This window comes from Manacus candei, unplaced genomic scaffold (genome assembly GCF_025592945.1).
Source record: "Manacus candei isolate 608988 ecotype Guabito, Panama unplaced genomic scaffold, ASM2559294v1 h1tg000037l, whole genome shotgun sequence".
In the NCBI taxonomy this organism is placed as follows: domain Eukaryota; kingdom Metazoa; phylum Chordata; class Aves; order Passeriformes; family Pipridae; genus Manacus; species Manacus candei.
Window position 1 is genome coordinate 2,606,656 of NW_026138085.1, and position 19,783 is coordinate 2,626,438.

At 53.4% G+C, this 19,783-nt stretch overlaps 1 protein-coding gene across 2 annotated transcripts in view; it reads right to left on the minus strand.

Moving 5' to 3' along the window:
• Nucleotides 1-18,749: 18,749 nt before the first annotated feature.
• PURA (purine rich element binding protein A) overlaps nt 18,750-19,783 on the minus strand; it is a 28,237-nt gene continuing 27,203 nt past the window's right edge. For both annotated transcript variants that reach the window (XR_007905573.1, XR_007905574.1), the window contains exon 5: nt 18,750-19,726. The gene's annotated coding sequence lies outside the window, so the exon portion shown is untranslated. The remainder of the gene's footprint in view (nt 19,727-19,783) is intronic.

Genomic DNA, 19,783 nt, shown 5'->3' on the forward strand with positions numbered 1-19,783 from the left:
CCCTTCTGCTCCCACTCCCCTTCCCTGCAGGGACTGGATGGGGCACCAGGCTGGGACCAGGACCACTGCAGGGGGCCTGTCCCCTTCTGCTGATAACGGGACACGTGCACGGGAAAGACAGGAGCACAGTGCCTGGGAGAGCCCAGATAAAACAGGCCAAGGACGCAGGTCGGACGCTCAGTCACCGTCCCTGCCCCTGGCACGTGAGTGGGACTCACGGTGTGGGCAGCAGTGAGGGCAGGGCCGTGGGCACGAGGTGGGGCGGGGGGCTGTGGTGGGGTGGCTGGGGACGGTGGTGGTCCCCGGGGAGTGGAGCAGCCTGGCCCTGCCCCCCTGTGTGCTGAAACCAGCTTCCCTTTCCCTGCATCGATTAGTCGATCTAATCAGGCCAGTTTAATGCTGGGTCCCTAATGAGGCTCAACCAGGAAGAAATTATTTAAATTAGTTACATGACATGCTGTGTTCTTGGGCAAGAGAAAAACAGGATCTATTCTGCTCTGTCTGAAGAACCTGAAGTGTATCCTAAATGAAACCTTCTGCTGATGAGAGGTGTTGGGGACATTAGAGAGCCCTTTCCAGTTCTCTGGATGCATAGAATGAATCACCACCTATTGTTCCACAGCCTCTTCTGCCCCAGCCATGCTGCCCTCCTCACAGAGAATCACAGACTCATTTAGGTTGGAAAAGCTCTCTAAGATCATCAAGCCCAACTGCTCCCCCAGCACTGCCAAGGCCACTGCTAAACCATGTCCCCAACTGCCACATCTACATGGCTTTTAAATCCCTCCAGGGATGGTGACCCCACCACTGCCCTGGGCAGCTGTGCCAGTGCCTGACCACTCATTTTGGTGAAGAGATTTTTCCTAATATTCAACCTAAACCTCCCCTGGTGTAACTTGAGGCTGTTTCCTCTTGTCCTGTCCCTTGTTCCCTGGGAGCAGAGCTTGACCTTACCTGGCTCCACTCTCCTGTCAGAGAGGTTCAGAAAGCCAGAAGGTCCCCCCTGAGCCTCCTTTTCTCCAGGCTGAGCCCCTCCAGCTCCCTCAGCTGCTTCTCATTAGACCCTTCCCCAGCTCCATTGCCCCTCTCTGGACATGCTCCAGCACCCCAACATCTGGCAGAACCTCCCATGAGGCAGTTTGCTCCATAAAATGGGAAAAAACTAACAAACCCAAACCAAATAAAACCCTCTGGATCATTTTGTGCCACACCAGCAAGCCCAAGTGACAAAGGGGGAGATGAAGGGTGTGGGAAAAGGGCACTTCACACATGGGCACGAGCAGGGGCTGCTGCTCCACTGCCTGGAGGTGCAGGCAATTCCCTCCCACACAGCTTTCCTTGCCCTGGGATGTTATTTACATATGCCTTTGCAAGTGATACTGCCCAGCCAGGACCTCGAAGCAGACACAATATACATTGTTCTGCTGATCTACATGGAACTCCTGGTCCTTGACTCCGTGGTCGTCCTGTTAAACATTAACTGAGAAAACAGCTTCAGAAACATTGCTTGGCCTCATTAAAATCTTCAAATGACACTTGGTACTTACAAAACCTTATTACCAGTTTGCATATTAATGCAGCACAGACCTTATTGCGTTTATTACCCTTCCAGCAGAAAGTATATATTAATTTTTGGTTGTGGCTGTCTTTTCCCTGGAAAGGAGGCTGGGATGGAATGCTATCCAACAAATTGGGACTTAGCTCCTACTGAAAGAAGACAAGCCATCTCTCCCCTGGAAAGAGGAGAGACAGGACATGGAGCAAGGACATGTGGAGGGTACATTCCCCCAGTTCCCATCAGGTGTGTAAGCACAGCCCCAGGAACCAGCTCCCCAGGAGAGGCGTGGGAGCATCCTGGAGATTAAACTACTGGGTTCACATAAGCTCCCTCACAGGCTTCACTGCCATGTGTGGGGTGGCCAGCTCTGAGCTGCAGCTGAGGGCAGGGAACTCCTGAGATGTGGAGTGGGGTTGTTTGAACACGCTGTCCGAGATGCTGGAGGACAGACCAGCTTTTGCACCTGTGAAACTCGTCCCCTTTGCAATTTTACCAGTGATTTTTGCCCTTGCTTTCTCCTGTTCCCTGGCATGACCTACTGCTATTAGCAGGTGTGGGAAGGGAGGTGTGAATCCTGTCTACTGGGAAGCCTGGGCTGCCTGGAAACTCTGGTTTAGCAATATTTATCTCCCCCCAGCCCTCCCCACGGCAGCCAAACTCGGCAGCTCCACAATAAAAGCTTTTGTCTTTGGTGTTTACTTTTTCACGATTGCCTGAACACCACCAGCCACAGGAAGGAGTCGACCTTGCAGAGGACAAATGCAGGAGCTGGACCTACCCAGGCTGTGGAGAGCAGGTGAATGGTGAGACAGGGAACAGCAGAGGGCAAGGCCGTTGCCCAGAGGACTCGCTGTGGCCACTTGCCCCCATTCCTGCTGGTTTCACACCTCTTTCCACACAGTACTTTGGTTAAGCCAGTTGCAAAAGCCTTGTGAAACAACCCCGTTGTCTTGCAAGAGGGTTCTGTGGGACTGTGGGTTGCAGGCAGGGCCAGGCAGGGCAGCTTTGCTGGGGATTGTTTTTGGTGGAGGTGTCTCCAGGGCAGAAGGGATCAGGGAGGGGATGTCCTTGTCCTTGTCTCTGTGACAGACCCAGCTGAAGAGATCCTGCTCCACCCCCACACTCCCACCAGCCTGCACCTTCCTGCCTACTACATGCCAGTGTCTCCACAAAAACACTGTTTAGGCCCCTGTGGGCAGATCCAGGATTGATATAACACCTCAAGAGGAAAGTGCCACCTGGGAGGATAAAGTCCATGGATCTGCACTCTGTGTGCTGAAATCCCAAGCCCTACCTGGGACAAAGGTCTTTCTTACCCATCACCTGTACTATCAGGAAATTTTTCTGACCTGCTTCACACAAATTAACAGTCTAAAGGTTACAATCCATACTTTCTGTCAGGGACACAGATGGCTTTGGAAGCAGGTGTTGGTCTGCCCTGCCAGGAGCTGTGTCTGGGTGTCTGATCCGAATCAAATGAAAGCTGCTGGATCTGGAGTGGATGGGGCTGGTACTCCTGATGGCAAACCATGGTCTGTGAGCAGGGAAGCAGCAGCAGCTCACGTGTGAAGTGGGTCCCTGCTGGTCCAGCCTGAATCACAGCCTCCAGGCATGATGCTGTTGAACAGATCTAATGTCCCCTCCTATCTTGCAGCCTCATCTGGGTGAACCTAAGCCCTGCATGCTGAAAACTGGCTCTGTGAGAGAGAAGTGTTGGTTGTCTGCCCCTCCTTACTCAGGATGGGTTCTGGTGAGCCTCCTGCTGACTTATGAAACTCTCCAACTGCTCCTTGTCTCAGTCGTCCTGCCTGCTGGTGAAATAGTGTTAGTGGCAGCATTACCCTCTCTGCCTTCTCCTCTTCACAGGGCTGGGAGCAGTGCAGAAAGCTGTCACATTGCTCTCTGTGCCCTGGCCTCGTGCAGGACAGTCCTGAAGCTGATCTGCTCTTCTGCATGCAGGTCCCAGGGCTCTGCCTCCTTCCCAAGCTGCTGCCTGGTGCTGGGTGTCTCTGCAGACTTGGGTCTCTGCTCTCCAACACCCTCAGTGTCCTTTGATCTCTCACTGCCACTTAGTAAAGTAAGATTTATGCTGGAAGATAAGATAGGAAGGCTGTTCTGTTTGGGCATGTGAAATTATCAAAAGCCAGGCTGATCACTCATGGAAAGAGAACAGATCACCTGGCAAGGTCCGAGGCTCAAGGACCCCCTTGTGAAGGTGCCTGCAAGGGAAACCAGAGCTGTAGCTCTCCTCCTGCTATACCAGGGTAAGAGGGGCTTGGAAGGATCTCAAATCCATTTCTCCCTGCACTCCAGTGTGGCTGGTAGAAGTAGATAATTTGCTGCATCTCTGTTTTCCTACCTGCAAGAAAAAGTTGGACACAGGACACCCCGAGAGTTTGAGTTTCAACTCATCTCCATTTGTAAAGGAGGTGAAGAAACTCGAGGCTGAGGGCTGTTGGAAGGACAACATTGTCAATACAGGATAAAGCCTGCAGCAGAGCCAGGATTGAGTCCAAAGGGCACCTGTGCTCCCTCTCTAGCTGGTGCATCCCCAAGGACTGTCACTGTGGGGTTCAGGCAGACAAATCCCTGTTGCTCTGAAGGGATTGGTTTGCTCTGTTGCTCCTGCAGCCATGAGAGCTGAGGGAGATGATAAGAAAACACCCGTGACCCCTCTGAGTGCCCTGCAGGAGCTGAGGCTGAGACATTCTGGGTCTGCTGGTTTTGGCTGGGGTAGAGTTAATTTTCTTCACTAGTATGGAGTGTGTTGGATTTGTGCTGGTCACAGGGGTGATAATGTAAAGATATTTCTGTAATTGCTGAGCAGGGCTTACACAGAGCCAAGGCCTTTTCTGCTTCCCCTCCTGCCACTCTGGCAAGGGATTTGGGGGTGCATGGGGAGACACAGCTGGGACTGGTGACCCCAAATCACCCAAGGGATATTCCAGACCAGGTGTCATCATCCTCAGTACATAAAAAGGGGGGAGGAAGGAGGAAGGGAGGGATGTTTGGAGTGATGGCTTTGTCTTCCTAAGTCACCATTGCATGTGATATGACCCTGTTCTCCTGGAGGTGGCTGAACACCTGCCTGCCCATGGGAAGCAGGGAATTCAGTCCTTGTTTTGTTTTGCTCTCCTGTGAGGCCTTTGCTTCCCTTATTAAACTGTCTTTTTCTCATCCCATGAGTTTTTCAGCTTTTACCCTTCCAATCCTCCCCCCGATGCTGCTGGTGGAGGAGTGAGTGAGGGCTGCAAGGGGCTTGGGGGTTGATGGGGTTAACCCTTGCCAAGATGTTTAAGCCAAGGGAAACCAAGACAGCCCCAGCAATAAACCAACAACAACCCATCATTCCTGGGCTGGCCTGACTGTGGTTGAGCAGAGGAATTTATATAGGCTTGGCAGGTTCGTGGGCTGAGGAGATCTGACCTGTGTTTGGGGTTTTCTCCAGGAGCCCTGGGCAACGCCCAAGAGTCCTGCTGGCTGTGTGGGACCGTGGGGAGATGTGGAGAGCAGCAGAAGTGCCAGCCTGGGATGCAAAGGAGTGGACAATGCATGGGAAGGGTCTGGGAGTGATCTTTGCAGAGCCAGAGCAGCTCCCAGCCAGATATCCAGGGGAATTCACTGTGGGACAAGGGATTTACAGCCCTATGTATTTGGGTGCCCATGGTGTGATTCCCTGCAGAATACACTGGCTGCTGGGGGGACAGGCAGCAAGTGCCATCCTGCCTGCAAGAGGGATTGTCCCCGAGATGTTCTGCTTTAAGGGGGGCCTCACAGATGGGATGACCTGTTCTTGCTGAGATCCAGGCTGTCATGGTAGGACCATGCGGATCCAGCCCTCCAAAGGCCCAGGATTTTCATCATCCCTCAGGATCATTTTTCTGATGATGGCCCCTGTACAGCTGAGAGGCTGCAGGAGGAGGTGTTTGGAGGGTGTTAGGGCAGACCAGCACTGCTCTTACCACAAACAGGACCTGCTTAGCTGAACTGGTGCAAAACAGCTTCAAAGTAGCCGTAAATCAACCTCAGAATTAGCCCAGCTGGTCTGGACCCTCGAGCAGACCCTGCTGCCTCCTTGAACTGCAGGAGCGAGGGGCAGGGGTTGGACACAACCCTGCTTCAGAGGGATGGACCTGCACGGCCAGGAGGCCTGGCAGTGCTTGTGGTGGCCTGGGTGGGTCAGCTGCTGGCCCTGCAGGGTGGGATGTGAGGGAGGATGGCCCCGTGTCCGTGTGGATGCAGCGCTCGGAGCCCAGGCGGGGCTGGGGAGGGGAGCTGGGGCAGGAGGAGGCTGAGCACAGGAGTGTGGGTTCTACCAGGGTCCTGCAGGATGGCTGGGAAGGGGGGGAGATGAGGTTGCACAGGGGAAATTATATCTTGGTGGTTGCAGTTTTGTGCTGTCAGAAGGCAAACCACCATCCTCACAGGAACTTCCTTACAGGAAAGAGGGAGCAAGACTTATTTACAAGAGCATGTAGTGACAACACAGGGGGGATGGGTTCACACTGAGAGTAGGTTTAGATTTAGATATTAGGAAAAAATTCCTCCCTGTGAGGGTGGTGAGGCCCTGGCACAGGTTGCCCAGAGAAGCTGTGGCTGCCCCGTCCCTGGGAGTGTCCAAGGCCAAGTTGGATGGGGCTTGGAGCAGCCTGGGCTAGTGGGAGGTGTCCCTGCCCATGGCAGGGGGTGGAACGAGATGATCTTCAAAGTTCCTTCCAACCCAAACCATTCCATGATTCTCTGACCCTTCACAGCATCCAGCTGCAGGTACCCTGTGGTATCCAGGAGCCCTTGGCTCCTGCAAAGCAGATGGAAGAGCATTAGACAGAAGGCAATAATATTGGCACTCTCACAGCAGTGCCTTTTGCTTCCCACAAAGCATTTTATCCCGAGAATGTCGATTGCTTTGCAAGATCCTAAATAATTAAGCCTTAAAATTCATCACTATTCACACAGTGGTGTGACCCAATGGGCAGGAGAGGAAAGGAACAACTCTCCTAAGCCCTCCAGCTCAACACTCTCAGAGTAAATCCTGAGCTGGGGTTTCCCTGAGACACCCCCAGTTCTGAGGGGAGATATTCCACTGTTACCAGGGTATGAGGCTGTTCAGCAACAGTTCTCTCTGGGTCTTGATTTCGTTCAGTGTTTTGCTGGAATGATCATGGGTTTTGTCCCTAGTCCTGGAAGAACTGGCAATGGCACGTTCCTGGAGAACAGACCTCTGCCCCAGGGCTCCAAACATGGCTTGTGTGAGTTGCCTCACGCCCCATGACTGATGCTGGAAGCTCCCTGTTACTAACCAATGGATTTGGACTCAAGCAATCCCAAACTTCACGGGAGACCCACAGGATCTGCCTTCAGCCCTTCTGTCAGCACTGCCCCACGAGACCTCCTGAAATTGGACCCTGATGGAATTGTACCTGACTGCTGGCAGGGCCCTCCCTTGCACTTGCAAATCCCATTTACATGCTGTATATCCCATGGGACAGTATGAAAGCATCTCTCCCCATCAATCAAGGGCTATGGCAGCCCCTTCTCAGCCAGCCCCCCTATTCCTCCCTATTCCTGTGGACTGACCTCACTTCCAGCTGCCTCAGCAGCAATTTAGCAGCTCGAGGGCACAGGAAAAGCTCATGCCTGTCTTTGTGTGTGTTCAGGATTGCTTCCAGCACTGGCTTTCCACCTCCCAGCATTGGGACCAATGTCATTTCAGCCTCCTCTGTGCTGGAGGGACATGGCACAGCAGCTTCTGTGCTTGAATTCCCCTTTTCTGGTGGGAACAGCATCACTGCTGTGTTGCCACACAGCTCCAGCAGGAAAAACCTCCTGCTGCTTAAAACTTGGGCACAGAAAGGTGATGGAGGGAGGGAGGTGAAGGCTGAAATCACTCTGGGATGTACTGTGAGTAGCAGCTGAGCCTGGGGAAACTCTCTGTTGTAGGAAAGGCTCCATCTGAACGACCTTCACTGCCAACTGAGCCTGTGTAGGTGTGGAGGAGCTGGCCTGGGCTCTGGGAACCTGTTCCAGAGGGGTTAGCTGCTTCCTGAGAAAACTCCACTGAGCCCAGTTGCATGGCCAGGCTGCCTGGCCTCCCCTCTCCAAACAGCAGATTGGGAATGGACCTACAGTGGGAGTTCCTCTCCCTGCTCGTGGCTCCCCCTGGGTGGGACCCCGTGGTTCCCAGGCCTCTCAGGGTGCCCAGTCCCACAGCTGACACAGGACTGGGAGCTTTCCTGCCTGGGAAAGCTGGCTTATGCAGCTCTGTTCCCTCTTCTTGCACCTGTGTTTTTCTCTGCTGGGATGCTTTATCCCTCCCAGGGCTCTCCTGTTCTGTACAGCTCCTTGTCCCACCTGGATCAATGGGACGACTCTCGAGTCCTTGAGCTTGTGCAGGGACAGAGGGTCCATGAGCTGGAGTCAAAAACAGCAGCTGAGACCTCTGCTTTATGCTGAAGGATTGCCCCTGCAGCAAAGGGTCCTGGGGTGGTGATTTGCACTGAAGTCCCTCCAAGGTGCTGCAGTTCAGTTAGTAGAGACAGGGACAAAATTTTCCATTTTGGTGGCAGGCAGGAGGCTTTCCAGATGTTGGGGTCACAGTCACAGACTTCCATGGACTGGCACAACCAGGCTGATGTGGCCCCAGGATCCCCAGCCCTGACCTGGGTGCCCCTCACTACCTCACACAGCATGCCAGGCCCTCCAGCTCATCAGAATAGATTTTGGAGCCCTTGGATTGTTCTTCCAGGGGTTTTAGTGCAGATTTGTGTCTGCTGGGAGCTCTGGAGTCGCCTCCTGATGGCATCCTGATATTAAAGCACCTTCACAAAGAAAGCAAACCCTGGCTCCTCTGTTGTGGGGTGTGTGTTTGTGATGTCCTGGAGCCCCTAACACAAGGAGAGCTTGGGTTAAGCCTTTTGGTTGGTTTATGGGGCTCACCCAGCTGGCAATGCCATGAGAGAGCTCGGGGAGGGCTGCAGGGCTGGGCCAGGTGGTTTTAGCTGCTCTCTGCCTTGCTGGGTGGGACAATGGAAGGTGTCTGAGCATGCATGAGGCTGAGCAACCTCTACAAGAGGCACTGGAGCCACTCCACAGCCCCACTTGGTGCATAGCCCTGTAGAATCCTTGTGTTGTACTGGGTTCCCCTCACGGACACCCTTTGCATCTGCTGCTCCTCTCCTGCGGCTCCACACCCGGGTGGCCTCTGGCATTTGAGCTTCCCAAGAAGGAATTCAGATCTGCATCCTGCAGCCCAGGACCCCTCCTGGGACAGGTGAGGGGACAGGCCTGTTGTGCAGCAATGCACTGGCACCCTCTAATGACACAGTTATGAATATCCGTGGGGGCCTGGGTGGCTCCCACAGCCCTTCCTGCCCTGCTGCTGCTGCACTCGCTGCTCACGGGTATTTTGGAGGCTTGGGTGAGCAGGGCCACAAGCTGGGCTCCCCCTTCTCCACCCTGCTCTGCTCCAGATCCTCACCTCAGCTCCCCTTTGGTGCTGCAGTTTCCCAGGGTGCAAACAGGGGCTGTGTGAGGGAGCAGGGAGGGTTTGTGTCTGTGCACTGCTCGGCCAGGTGAGCTGCCACCGAGGGCTCTGCTCCCACTCCTCAGCCCCAGGAGCAAAACCAGCTGTGCCTGCCCCTGCCCCTGCCCCACTGCAACAGGAGGGCTGCTGAGCCTGTGGCTGGGTCCTGTAACACCAGTTTTGGCCACACTTCCCAGCCTGGTTCAGGAAGCCCCTTTGCTCCCACTAGTCCTGCTCCAGAGATGGTGGCACAGTTTGCCAGCTTGGTTCTCCTTTCCAGCATGCTCTGTGACAAAGCCAGGGAATGTGTTGCTGAAATGAGATCATAGAAGCATGGAATGTTTTGGGTTGGAAGGAACCTTAAAGCTCATCTCATTCCAACCCCCTGCCATGGGCAGGGACACCTTCCACTAGCCCAGATTGCTCCAAGCCCTGTCCAACCTGGCCTTGGACACTTCCAGGGATGGGGCAGCCACAGCTTCTCTGGGCAACCTGTGTCAGGGCCTCCCACCCTCACAGGGAAGAATTTTTTCCTAGTGTCTCATCTAAACCTCTCCTCTTTTAGTTTAAAACCATTCCCCCTTGTCCTGTCACTATGTGCCTGTGTAAAAAGTTACTCTCCCTCTTTTTTATAAGCCCCTTTAAGTACTGGAAGGTGACAATGAGTCCTCAACTGGCTCAGATTTATCCCAACCAGTGCTGAACCTGATGACAACTTGAGCTGCACAATGTTCATCTTGGTAACATCATGCTGGGGCAACAGTGTGAGTGGCCAGTGTGGGCTTTGGAGATGCACAGCAGCTCCCTGTGTCCCTCACAGCAGCTTGGGAGAGAGGGAGAAGAGCTGGGGAATGGGCTGGCAAAACAAGGATTGTGTATCCTGGTACAAACAGTCCAGCAGAACCTTGAACAGTGAATCAGCAGCATGGGCAGGGACAGGGCTGAGTGCTCCAAGGAATGCCTTTGGCCCCTGTGACAGACACAGGTGTGAAGGGAGTGAGCTCCAGTCCATGTCCCAGGGCATCCCTCCAACTGTTCCTGCAGGAACTGCCCATCCTGCCAGGAGATGTCCCCAGAAACCTCTCCCTGTGGAGTGGGTGGTTGTGGGGAGGATGGGGGAGGCTTTGGGGACCTGTACAAACAGGAGGATAGGGGTAGGGTGGGGAGGGAATGGGGATGAGTATGGGTATGAATATAGGAATGGGTATGGGATGGGGATAGGGATAATGGGGATGAGTGTGGGTATGAATATAGGAATGGGTATGGGATGGGGATAGGGATAGGGACGAGGATGTGAATGGGGTGGGGATGACATGGGTGGGATGGGGATAGAGGTGGGGTTTATTAAATGGGATGGGGAAGGGGATGAGCTATGATAGGGAGTGGGATAAAGATGAGGAGTAAAGGGGAAGGGAGTGGGATAGAGGTGGGGAGGGGAAGGAATAGGGCGGAGATAGAACCTATATAGCTCGATAGGGCTGAGGAATGGGGCTGAGATAGAGCTGGAGAGAGGAAGAGGATGGGATAGGGGAAAGGAGGAGTCAGCTCTTGTTCAAAGAGCACATGTTCAGGCAGCAGCTCAGCCACACTGGGTACAGCAGCCTTGGAGAGCACTGAATGCCTTTCTCTTCTGCTGCTGTCCCGAGGGGCTGTGCTGCTCCACCAGCCAAACAGCACTAGCGGGTTTTTATTTTACATCTATTTTCCTAATGGCTTGGGTGGCCTGAAAACTTGAGCAGTGAATTGTGACTGCTCAAGACTGGGTAAAAATCCACACAATGGCTGTGCACTGCAGTGTGGCACCAGGGATGAGTCACTGAAATTGCAATTAGGAAAGAAAATAACAGTGGGTTTTCCAGCTCCTTTCCAGGAGCGTTGCGTTTCTCCGGAATTACGACGGCTCCTTAGGCTGGATTGTGAGACATTGCTCCATGGCAGAAAACACATGGAAATGGAAGGAGTGGCAGGTGATGTAAAAACAGCTTAACAGTGAAAGGAGGAAGGAAAAGCAGCATTGATTTTTACGGTGACAGCGTGGGTGCTTTGGGAGGGACACGTGGGGAGAGCAGATGAAACCACAGGAAAACCTGGGGATGTGGGACAGTGGAGGTGGGCCCTGACATGGAAACCAAGCGATGCAGGTAGCCTGGGCAGAAAGGGCACACAGGGAAGGAGGCCCTGGCAGTGACAGGGGTCCCATGAATGTCCCCTCCTCAGCTATCCCACCCTCAGCACCTTGCTGGAGAAAACCTCAGCCGAGTGCAGCAACCAAGGGAGGTGCATCACCCTTGGATTGCTGGAGTCCTGGAAAGCAAAAGTCAATCTTTTGGTTGTCTTCCATTAGCTTTATTTTGTCTTTCCAGAAAGGCACATTCTGTTTTGCAGGAGTGTAAAGCACTGAGTAAAGGAGCTCCGTGGGGGATGAGCACATATACAATCTTTATGGCCTCAAAATAACATCGGGTATCAGCAAGTCTGGTGGGAGGCTGATTGCAGCTCTCCAGTCCACACGGTGCCACAGAGATTTCTGACTTCTGTCCCCTCTTTCTGAAGCTGCTCCAGCACCAGGAGGAAAGGCCAGCAGCTCCCAGAGGGCTCGGCAGGGCTCGGACACGGGGACTCCGAGTGCATCCGTCGGGCTTGGCTTCACTCCCAGCTCAGCAACTGCACAAGAACCTCTGCAAAACCAGAGCCCTGGGGATTCAAATCCTCATCTCCACCCCAGTGCAGAGACACAGCAGTGCCACCCACCCCGGGACCAGGGCAGAGGAAAGCTGCTCCTCACCCTCCCCAGCCAGCAGCAGGTATCAGCCAGCTCTCGCCTCTGGGCTCTGAACAACCCTCTTCTGCTTGGATTTATGTGTTTTTAATTATTTTAATTAAACACAGAGATGTTCCAAGGTGGAGACCAGACAGATGCTGCTGTTGCTGCTGTTGGGAAGCAGAACCCTGTTTGTTGTGACCACTCTCCTGCACTGTCACTGTCCCCAAAGCAACAGGACACAACACCAGGAAGGAGCCAACAGCACAAGTGTCATTTTTCTGTGCCCTAATGCTCCTGGGCAGCCAGCAGGCTTCACTATTGCCAGTCCAAGGTGTTATTAGTCCTTTCTGTCCCAGGACTCCCAGGTGTGCTAGACCTGAGCCCCTGTTGCAGCCTGGCTTGTATCTCCATCATTAAGACCACAGGAAGGAGCAGATGCTGGTTGGTTCCCTCTGTCACCAGAGGCACTGTGCTGGTGGTGGCATCACAGCAGCTTTAACCCCAGTAGGGAAAGTCCCTCAGTACTACTTAATATGCAGCATGGTTATTCCCAAATACCTTAACTCATCCCTTGGGAAGGTCACATCACCAGAGAGGCCAGTGACCAGAGCGCTCTGGCTTCTGGGGGATGGTGACAGTCTCCTGTCCCTTAATGCCAGCTGCTGCCTGGTGAGACTGTCCCCAGTCACTGTGTGGTGACAGCTGTGCCCCACATGGACAGCCACCAGTGGTCTGTACCCCTGCAGTGCTGGGGGTAGTGGCTCTGGGCCACAGCCTGGCTCGGGGCCCTGAGAACCCAGGAGCTTCCCCAGGCGTGGCTGTTGGAGCCTTGGAAATGTCCTTTGAAGGAGGTTGCTGAGCTTTGGTGCTTGCCAGGAATTGCAGGGTCGAAGAGCAGTTACACACCTGACACCCTTTACGAGGGGATTGCACCCTCTCAAACAGGGTTTGTGTCCTTGTCCCCAGAGAAGGGCCTGTCCCAGAGTGGCAGAACTGCTGGGAAGGCTGTGAGATGGGCTGTGCAGTGCTGCACCCCAGTGTGCAAATCAGATTATGCCTCATGACATCCTGAGATCCCAAGGATGTGCTCCACGAGGGCTCTTCATAGCTTTGTCTGCAGGGCAACACCAACCTGCTGCTTTTAGGGGCACCCCCCGTTTGTGAGCAGCTCAGTGGTGCCCACTTTGGATCGTGCCCTTCTGCAGAGCCAGAGCCAAGCTGGGCAGTGGCAGACACGGCAGCAGGACACAGTGGAGGGAGCAGCAGGGTGGAGATGCTTGGTCTCTTCTGCTTATTTGACACAAGGGAAGACTCAGTCCTGGTCAGCACGGGGTGAGATGTCTGAAAACAGCTGCTGTTCAGCTCCAGGAGGAGAAAACACGGAGGGTCCGCAGCTGGTTGGACAGGTTTGGGATAAAAACACCCTGTCTGGCTGCTGAGTACCAGTGGAGACTGGAGCCTCAGGTGCCTCATCCTGAAGGTCGAGATAGGGTGAGGCAGGGACCGTAGACTTCAGGATCCTGAAGGGAAGGAAGAGGATGAAAAGCAAGAGCACAACTCTGGACTTCGGGAGAGCAGACTTTGTCCTCTTCATTGGTCTGCTTGGAAAGTGCCATGGGATAAAACCCTGGATGGAACACAGGCACAGGAGAGCTGGTGGATGTTCAAGGATCACCTCCTCCAGCCTCCAGAGTGCTCTGTCCTGACAAGCAGGAAATCAGGCACAGATGCCAGGAGGCCTGTGTGGGTGAACAAGGAGCTCCTGGCAAAACTCAGACACAAAAAGCAAACACACAGAAAGTGAAAACAAGGATAGGTAGACCTGGAGGAATACAGGGATACTGTCCAAGCATGGAATGAGGTTAGGCAAGGTAAAGACAACAGGAATTGACTCTGCTATGGGATGTGAAAAGTGGCTGAAAGGGCTTCTGTAGGTATGCAGGTGACAGAATGAAGGCCGGGGAAAATACAGGCCCATGGCTGAAGGAAAGGGGGCCTGGTTATACAGGACATGGTTACAGGGGCTGAATTACTGAATGCATTCATCACCTTCACCTTTGCTGGCATGACTGACCTTTAGGAGTGTCAGGTCCCAGAGACCAAGGGGAAAATCTGGAGCAAGGCAGACATAGCCTTGGTGGAAGAGGATCAGTCAGGTCAGGGAATAAACATATGTAAGTCCATGAGCCCTGATGGGATGCACCCATGGGTGCTGAGAGAGCTGGAAAATGCCTTTTCAAGGCCACTCTTCATAATCTTTGATCCATTATGGCAACTGGGAGAAGTACCCAAAGTCTGAAGAAAAGCAAATGTCACTCCTATCTTTAAGAAGAGCAAGAAGAAAGATCCAGGGAACTACAGGCTAGTCAGCCTCACTTCCATCCCTGGAATGGGAGCAGCTAATCCTGGAAACCATGTCCAGGTACAGGAAGAATCAGAAAATCATCAGGAAGAGTCAGTCAGTGTGGCTTCCCCATGTGGAAGGCCACACCTGGAGTTGTGTGTCCAGTGCTGGGCTTCCCAGCACAGAGAGAGACATGGACATACTGGAGAGAGGCCAGTGAAGAGCCACAGAGAGCATGAAGGGACTGGAGCACCTCTCATAAGGAAAGGCTGAGACCTGGGGCTGTCCAGCCTGGAGAAGGGAAGGCTCAGGGGGACCTTATCCATGTATATAAATCCCTGAAGGGAGGGTGGAAAGAGGAAGGATCCAGGCTCTTTCCAGTGGTGCCCAGTGACAAGAGACGATGGGCACAAATGGAAACGTGGGAGGGTCCCTCTGAACACAAGGAAAAATTTTTCCCTGTGGAGGAGACTGAGAACTGGCACAGGTTGCCCAGGGAGTTGTGGAATCTCCATTCTCGGAGGTTTTCAAGGTCACCTGGACAAAATCATGACCAATGGGCTCTGGTTGAGTGGGGTCAGCCCAGGTGACCTGCAGAGGTCCCTGTTAACCCAACCAGTAGGTGTGTGATTCCATGACTTGGCACAGAAATGACAGGGTGAGTTTTGGGGCAGGCAGGACAAGGTGGGCTGGAGCAGGAGCTGCCAGCTGTGGACAGAGAACCTACAGAGGGTCCCCAACTGTCCCTGGAGGTGGGACAGTCACAGAGTTGCTCAGTTTGATGGGTTTGGTGCTGGAACAGGACACACATGTGCATTTCTTCTGTCACACTATGAGCACTCACCATATGGGCACAGGTGTGTCCTGTCTCCTGACACTTGGACAAGAACACTGGGACTGAGCCCACCCAGTGAAGAGCAAGGTAAGCACAGGACAGTTTGCAGGATAAGCAGATTTATTGTATGGGCCAGGAGAAATGATAAGCACTTAAATATCTGCTTTAGCCTATATTTAAACAGCTACACAGCTCCTTTGAATTTTCAGAACTGCTGTGAGCTGAGCTGCTCCTGTGGGACGCAGACTGTTTGTTGAGCTGCCTGAAAGATAAATTAAAGAGGTCAGCTTTGGGCTCTTTATTTCACAGCCCTGGACTGGTGCTTCACACACACACATCTCATGTGAGCATCTCATCTGAGTGCCAGGAGCAGTGCACACAGAAATGAAGCATTGTCAGCCTTGCCCCTAATTTATGAGGCTTTCAGGTGGCCAAGTCCTCCCTGCAGAATGAAAGCTCCTGGCAGAGCAGAACCAGGTGGGAAGGGTCACTCCTCCTTTTGCTGTCAAACCAACCCACAGTTAAGTGTGACCCACAGGTGACAGCTCTGTCCCTTCCTGAGCAGTGGCTTAGGTGACCCCTGGGGCTGGAGGGGGGGGGACATTTCCTGTAGGGATTGGTGTGAGAGAGCAGGGATGCACACAAGGGATGCAGGGATGCAGTTCAAACGTGGGCAGCCCACATGTGGTGGTGAGTGCAGGGGCTGGTGGGTTGCTTTATGTGGCTCCCTGGGGCAGCAGGGACCCCCTGGGATGCTGCATCCCACCAGCACACCTCCAACATCTGTCCAGGGTCCGTGAGATCCCAGACCTGGGGCATGTTCCCCCTTAGACTCACTTTTACTTTGCGATTCCTGTTTCTGTCCCTCTCACAGAGAAGAGTAGAAAGGCCCAGTGTAGACATGTCCCTTGACAGGGAAGCTGGGTGGTTAAATATTCCTAAATATTTAATCTTGTCATTAAATATGCCTATTTCATGCTTTAGGAAGTGGTCAGGCTGGATTTTGATCCAGCTGTGGGCATGGCACATGTTTTCTGTCATATCCCATTTGTCCCCCCCACCCCGTGGTCGAAGCTGCTGTGCAGGAATCTCAGATGCTTTTTCTCCTAAAGAAAACATAACTGCACTGTAAGGTATTTTACAGCAATTAAATAGAGCAGTGAGTTGCAGAAGGAGTTTCAGGAGAAGCAGTGTTATAAAACCTGGTTTCCTGTGGTGTCTCTGAGGGCTCGTACCGTGGCTGAACTGTCACTGCAGCCCTTCCACGCTGGGGGAGCAGCTTGAGGGGTCGTTCTGCTGCCTGGCCCCCACTTTTCACGCAGCACAGGGGGAACTGACTCGCCCTGATACCTCACACATCCCAATTTTTGCTAAAATTGGCTGACATACAAGCGTCAGTGGGGAAGGACGGGGGCTGTGAGAGATCCCACTCGGAGCATCCTCAGCCGAGCGCGGCTCTGCTGCCGGATGGGGCCGGGGAGGACGGATGAGCTGACACGTGGGCAGCAAAGTAGGCCAAGTGCTCAGCTCCGGGGCTGTCCTGGCCTGCAGCACGGATGGAATCAGGGACACGCTGAGGGTTCTGCTGCAGAAGCTGGCAGTGAAGCGGGATGGGAAGCGCCCGGGAGTGCAGGGGGAGGGTCTGGCGGAGCGCAGACCGTCCTGCCGCCGGCACAGATGCCCCAGTGAAGATCCCAGGCGGATGCTGGACAGAAGAGAGAAGGGGGAAATCCCAACAACAGCACAGGGAACTACCACCAGAGGGCACTTAAATATTACTCTTGCTGAACAAATGGTTCCTAGCGAGGCCAGCTCTGGATTGCCTGACAATGCACATCCAAGCCTGAGTCATTGCTGGCACAGAGAGCAAAGGAAAGCACTCAAAAGGCGTTTGAGAAGTCATGCATGAAGGGGAGTTTACGAGCAGGACACAGAGGATTGAACTTTCCAGGCTTCTGAGGGTCTCCACCCTGCCTAGTCCAGCGAGGTGAGCTGAGCATCACCAGACCCTGGCCTGTGTGGTACCCACAGGGCTTGGCACAGGGGACAGGACACTGCTCACCCCCCAGCCTGCTCACTGTGGGTATGTCCTGTCTGCTCCTCATCGTGAACAAGGGTTACAGCCCCGGCAGGGATCCTGGCCCAGCACCTGCTGTGCTGCTCCCCTGGAGCATCCATGCCCTGCTCCATAATCCAGAGCCGGGCAGGGATAGAAATGTTATGTCTTCTGGGAGAAATTGCAGGGAATGGGTAAGGAAGGGACTGTGAAGGATCTGGGTGCCAAGCAAAGCCTGTGGATGGAGCTGCCATGGACTGAGGGTGTGAGGGCAGCCAAGGACTGCAGGTGGAGAATCAGGTTACAAGGATGGAAGGGAAGAACTTCCACCCTGGTGTTGAGAGCAAGCTCAGGGTAGGTTGTTGGAGGTAATGGCTTCTCCAGGGTCACGGTGCAGCTGCAGGTCTTGGTGCCACCCTTGGAGATCTGCTCTGAGCACAAAGAGCTTCATGAGCATCCTGGGGCCTAAGCAGCAAAAGGTGGAAGTGCTGCAGGTGTAGGGGACGGAGAACTGAAGGAGGGTGGTCTCTAGAGAGGAAAAGCTGATTGCAGACAACAGAAAGCTTGTGCTTTGTTGGAAATGCTACTGACTCCTAGAAATACCTAAAGAAAATGGGTTTAACCCCACTGGGAGAAGAGGGACCCCAAAGCCTCACAGGAGCAGCCTGAGAATCTCACTTGGGTTGACCCAGGGTGTTGGGAGGACACGATCAAGGCTTGCTTTGCCATGTGACATCTTCCAGCATGTCCTAGGATCATCTCCCCAGTGATTCTTCAGCCTTCAGGGCAGCCAGTGGCCCATCCCGGGCTTTGCAGCAGGATTTCCCAAGATCTGTGACATGAACCCCTCTGTCCTTGGGAATTGCTTCCAGGGGACAAGGGACAGCAGCTTGTGAGGAGTCACATGCCTGCTGCAGCACCTGGGCACTTCTGTCTGGGTGGGATATGGGAAGAGGGGAGGCAATGGGGTCCCCATCTATGGGGTTCTCCCACCACGACCTGCCAAGCACATTCCCTCCTCACTCCAGCCAGAGCTATCTGCTGTGCCAGGACAGGGTTCCTTCATGCTCTTAGGTTTGGCTGATTACTTGCAATTACCACTAATTAGTGTCTCTTTTGACAGTGCCTTGTCTCTGCTTCCTTGTGCCTTGCCCTTGCTGAGTGCTGGGCCCATTTCATCCTGAGGCACCTCCACCAGTCTTGGCAGCAAAGCCAGAGGGTGATTTTGGGAGTCTCTTTGACCACTGCTGGCAGGGTGGGACTATGGGAGCACTGCTGGGCAGTGCTGCCCTTTCCCAGCCCCCTGGAGCCATCCCGAGCCTTGCCAGGGGGCTGAAGCCACAGAGGCAGGTTGGTGGGCACAGGGTGGCTGTCACTGCCTGCCCCTGCTTCTGGCTCCCTGGGAGAGCCCCATGCAGGTCCTCAGGACATTAAACATGCTGGGAATTGGTGCAAATCATATTCCATAGAATCACAGAATCACAGAATATCCTGAGTTGGAAGGAACCCACAAGGATCATCGAGTCCAACTCCTGGCCCTAAACAGGACAAACCCCAAATCCCACTATGTGCCTGAGAGCATTGTCCAAACACTCTCTGAGCTCTGGCAGCCTTGGAGCCATGACCACTGGACTCCCTGGGGAGCCTGTTCCAGTATCCAACCACCCTCTGGGGGAAGAACCTTTCCCTAATATCCAAGGTAAACCTCCCCTGGCACAACTTCATGCCATTCCCCTGGCCCTGTCACTGGTCCCCAGAGAGCAGAGATCAAATATATAGAGCATTGGCTATGCTCAAATTTTTGGAGAAGGGGAATATCAGAAACCCTTGAGTGATGCCCCAGATGGAACTGAACAGGGAAAGCTGATTCACAGAGGAATGTGAATCCTACATTTTCCCAAAAGCTCCTGTATCAGACTGCCAGGAGCAAGAGGGACTGAACCCAGGATTTCTGTGAATGCCAGTGCAACCACTAGAGAATTGTCTGCTAAACCCACAGTATTTTATAGCTGATTAATCTAAAAGGCTGCACAGGAAAGTATTATCACCTCCATATCCCCAGGCTTGAAGCCTGATTGCATCGAACATAAATCTTGTGAATGGATTTGTGCTTTTCGCTGGGATTTATTTAAATAAATGAGACCTTTATTTAATCTCACAACCACTCAATGTGTCAGGGTGAGGTGGGAGATCTGGACAGAAATAAAGTGCATCACATTTGAGCTGGGGCCACGTTGGTGGGGGAGTGAGGGCTGAAGCCTTTGCACCTCGTGTGGTCTTCAAGCACCAGTGAGAAACCTCTGTGCCAGCCAAAAATCTCTTGGGAAGCAAAAGGGAGGCCCCATTCCTGTCAGGAGGTATTGGGAAACCAGCTGCAGTGAAGAAGTTTCATTTGGATGTTGCTGGGTTTGGACACAACTTGGGTGGATCTTTGCACATGGTTTTGTACGTCCGGTTGGAAGAAGAGCTCAGGACTGCCCAGGAACTGCTGAAATCCCCAAATCCTTTGTGCTTGGCTGGATTAGAGCCCTGAAAGGCTCTGATATGTATTTTTTTCAATACTCACAACAGTGTGGTTTGGTGCTTAGCAAATAGCTGTTTGACAGCAGAACTCACAGGGGTTGGCTTCGCTCGTCCCTTAGAGATGCTGAAATTGGAGAAAAAGATTTAATAGGCAGAAAAAAGAAAAGGATTTAAAAAAAAG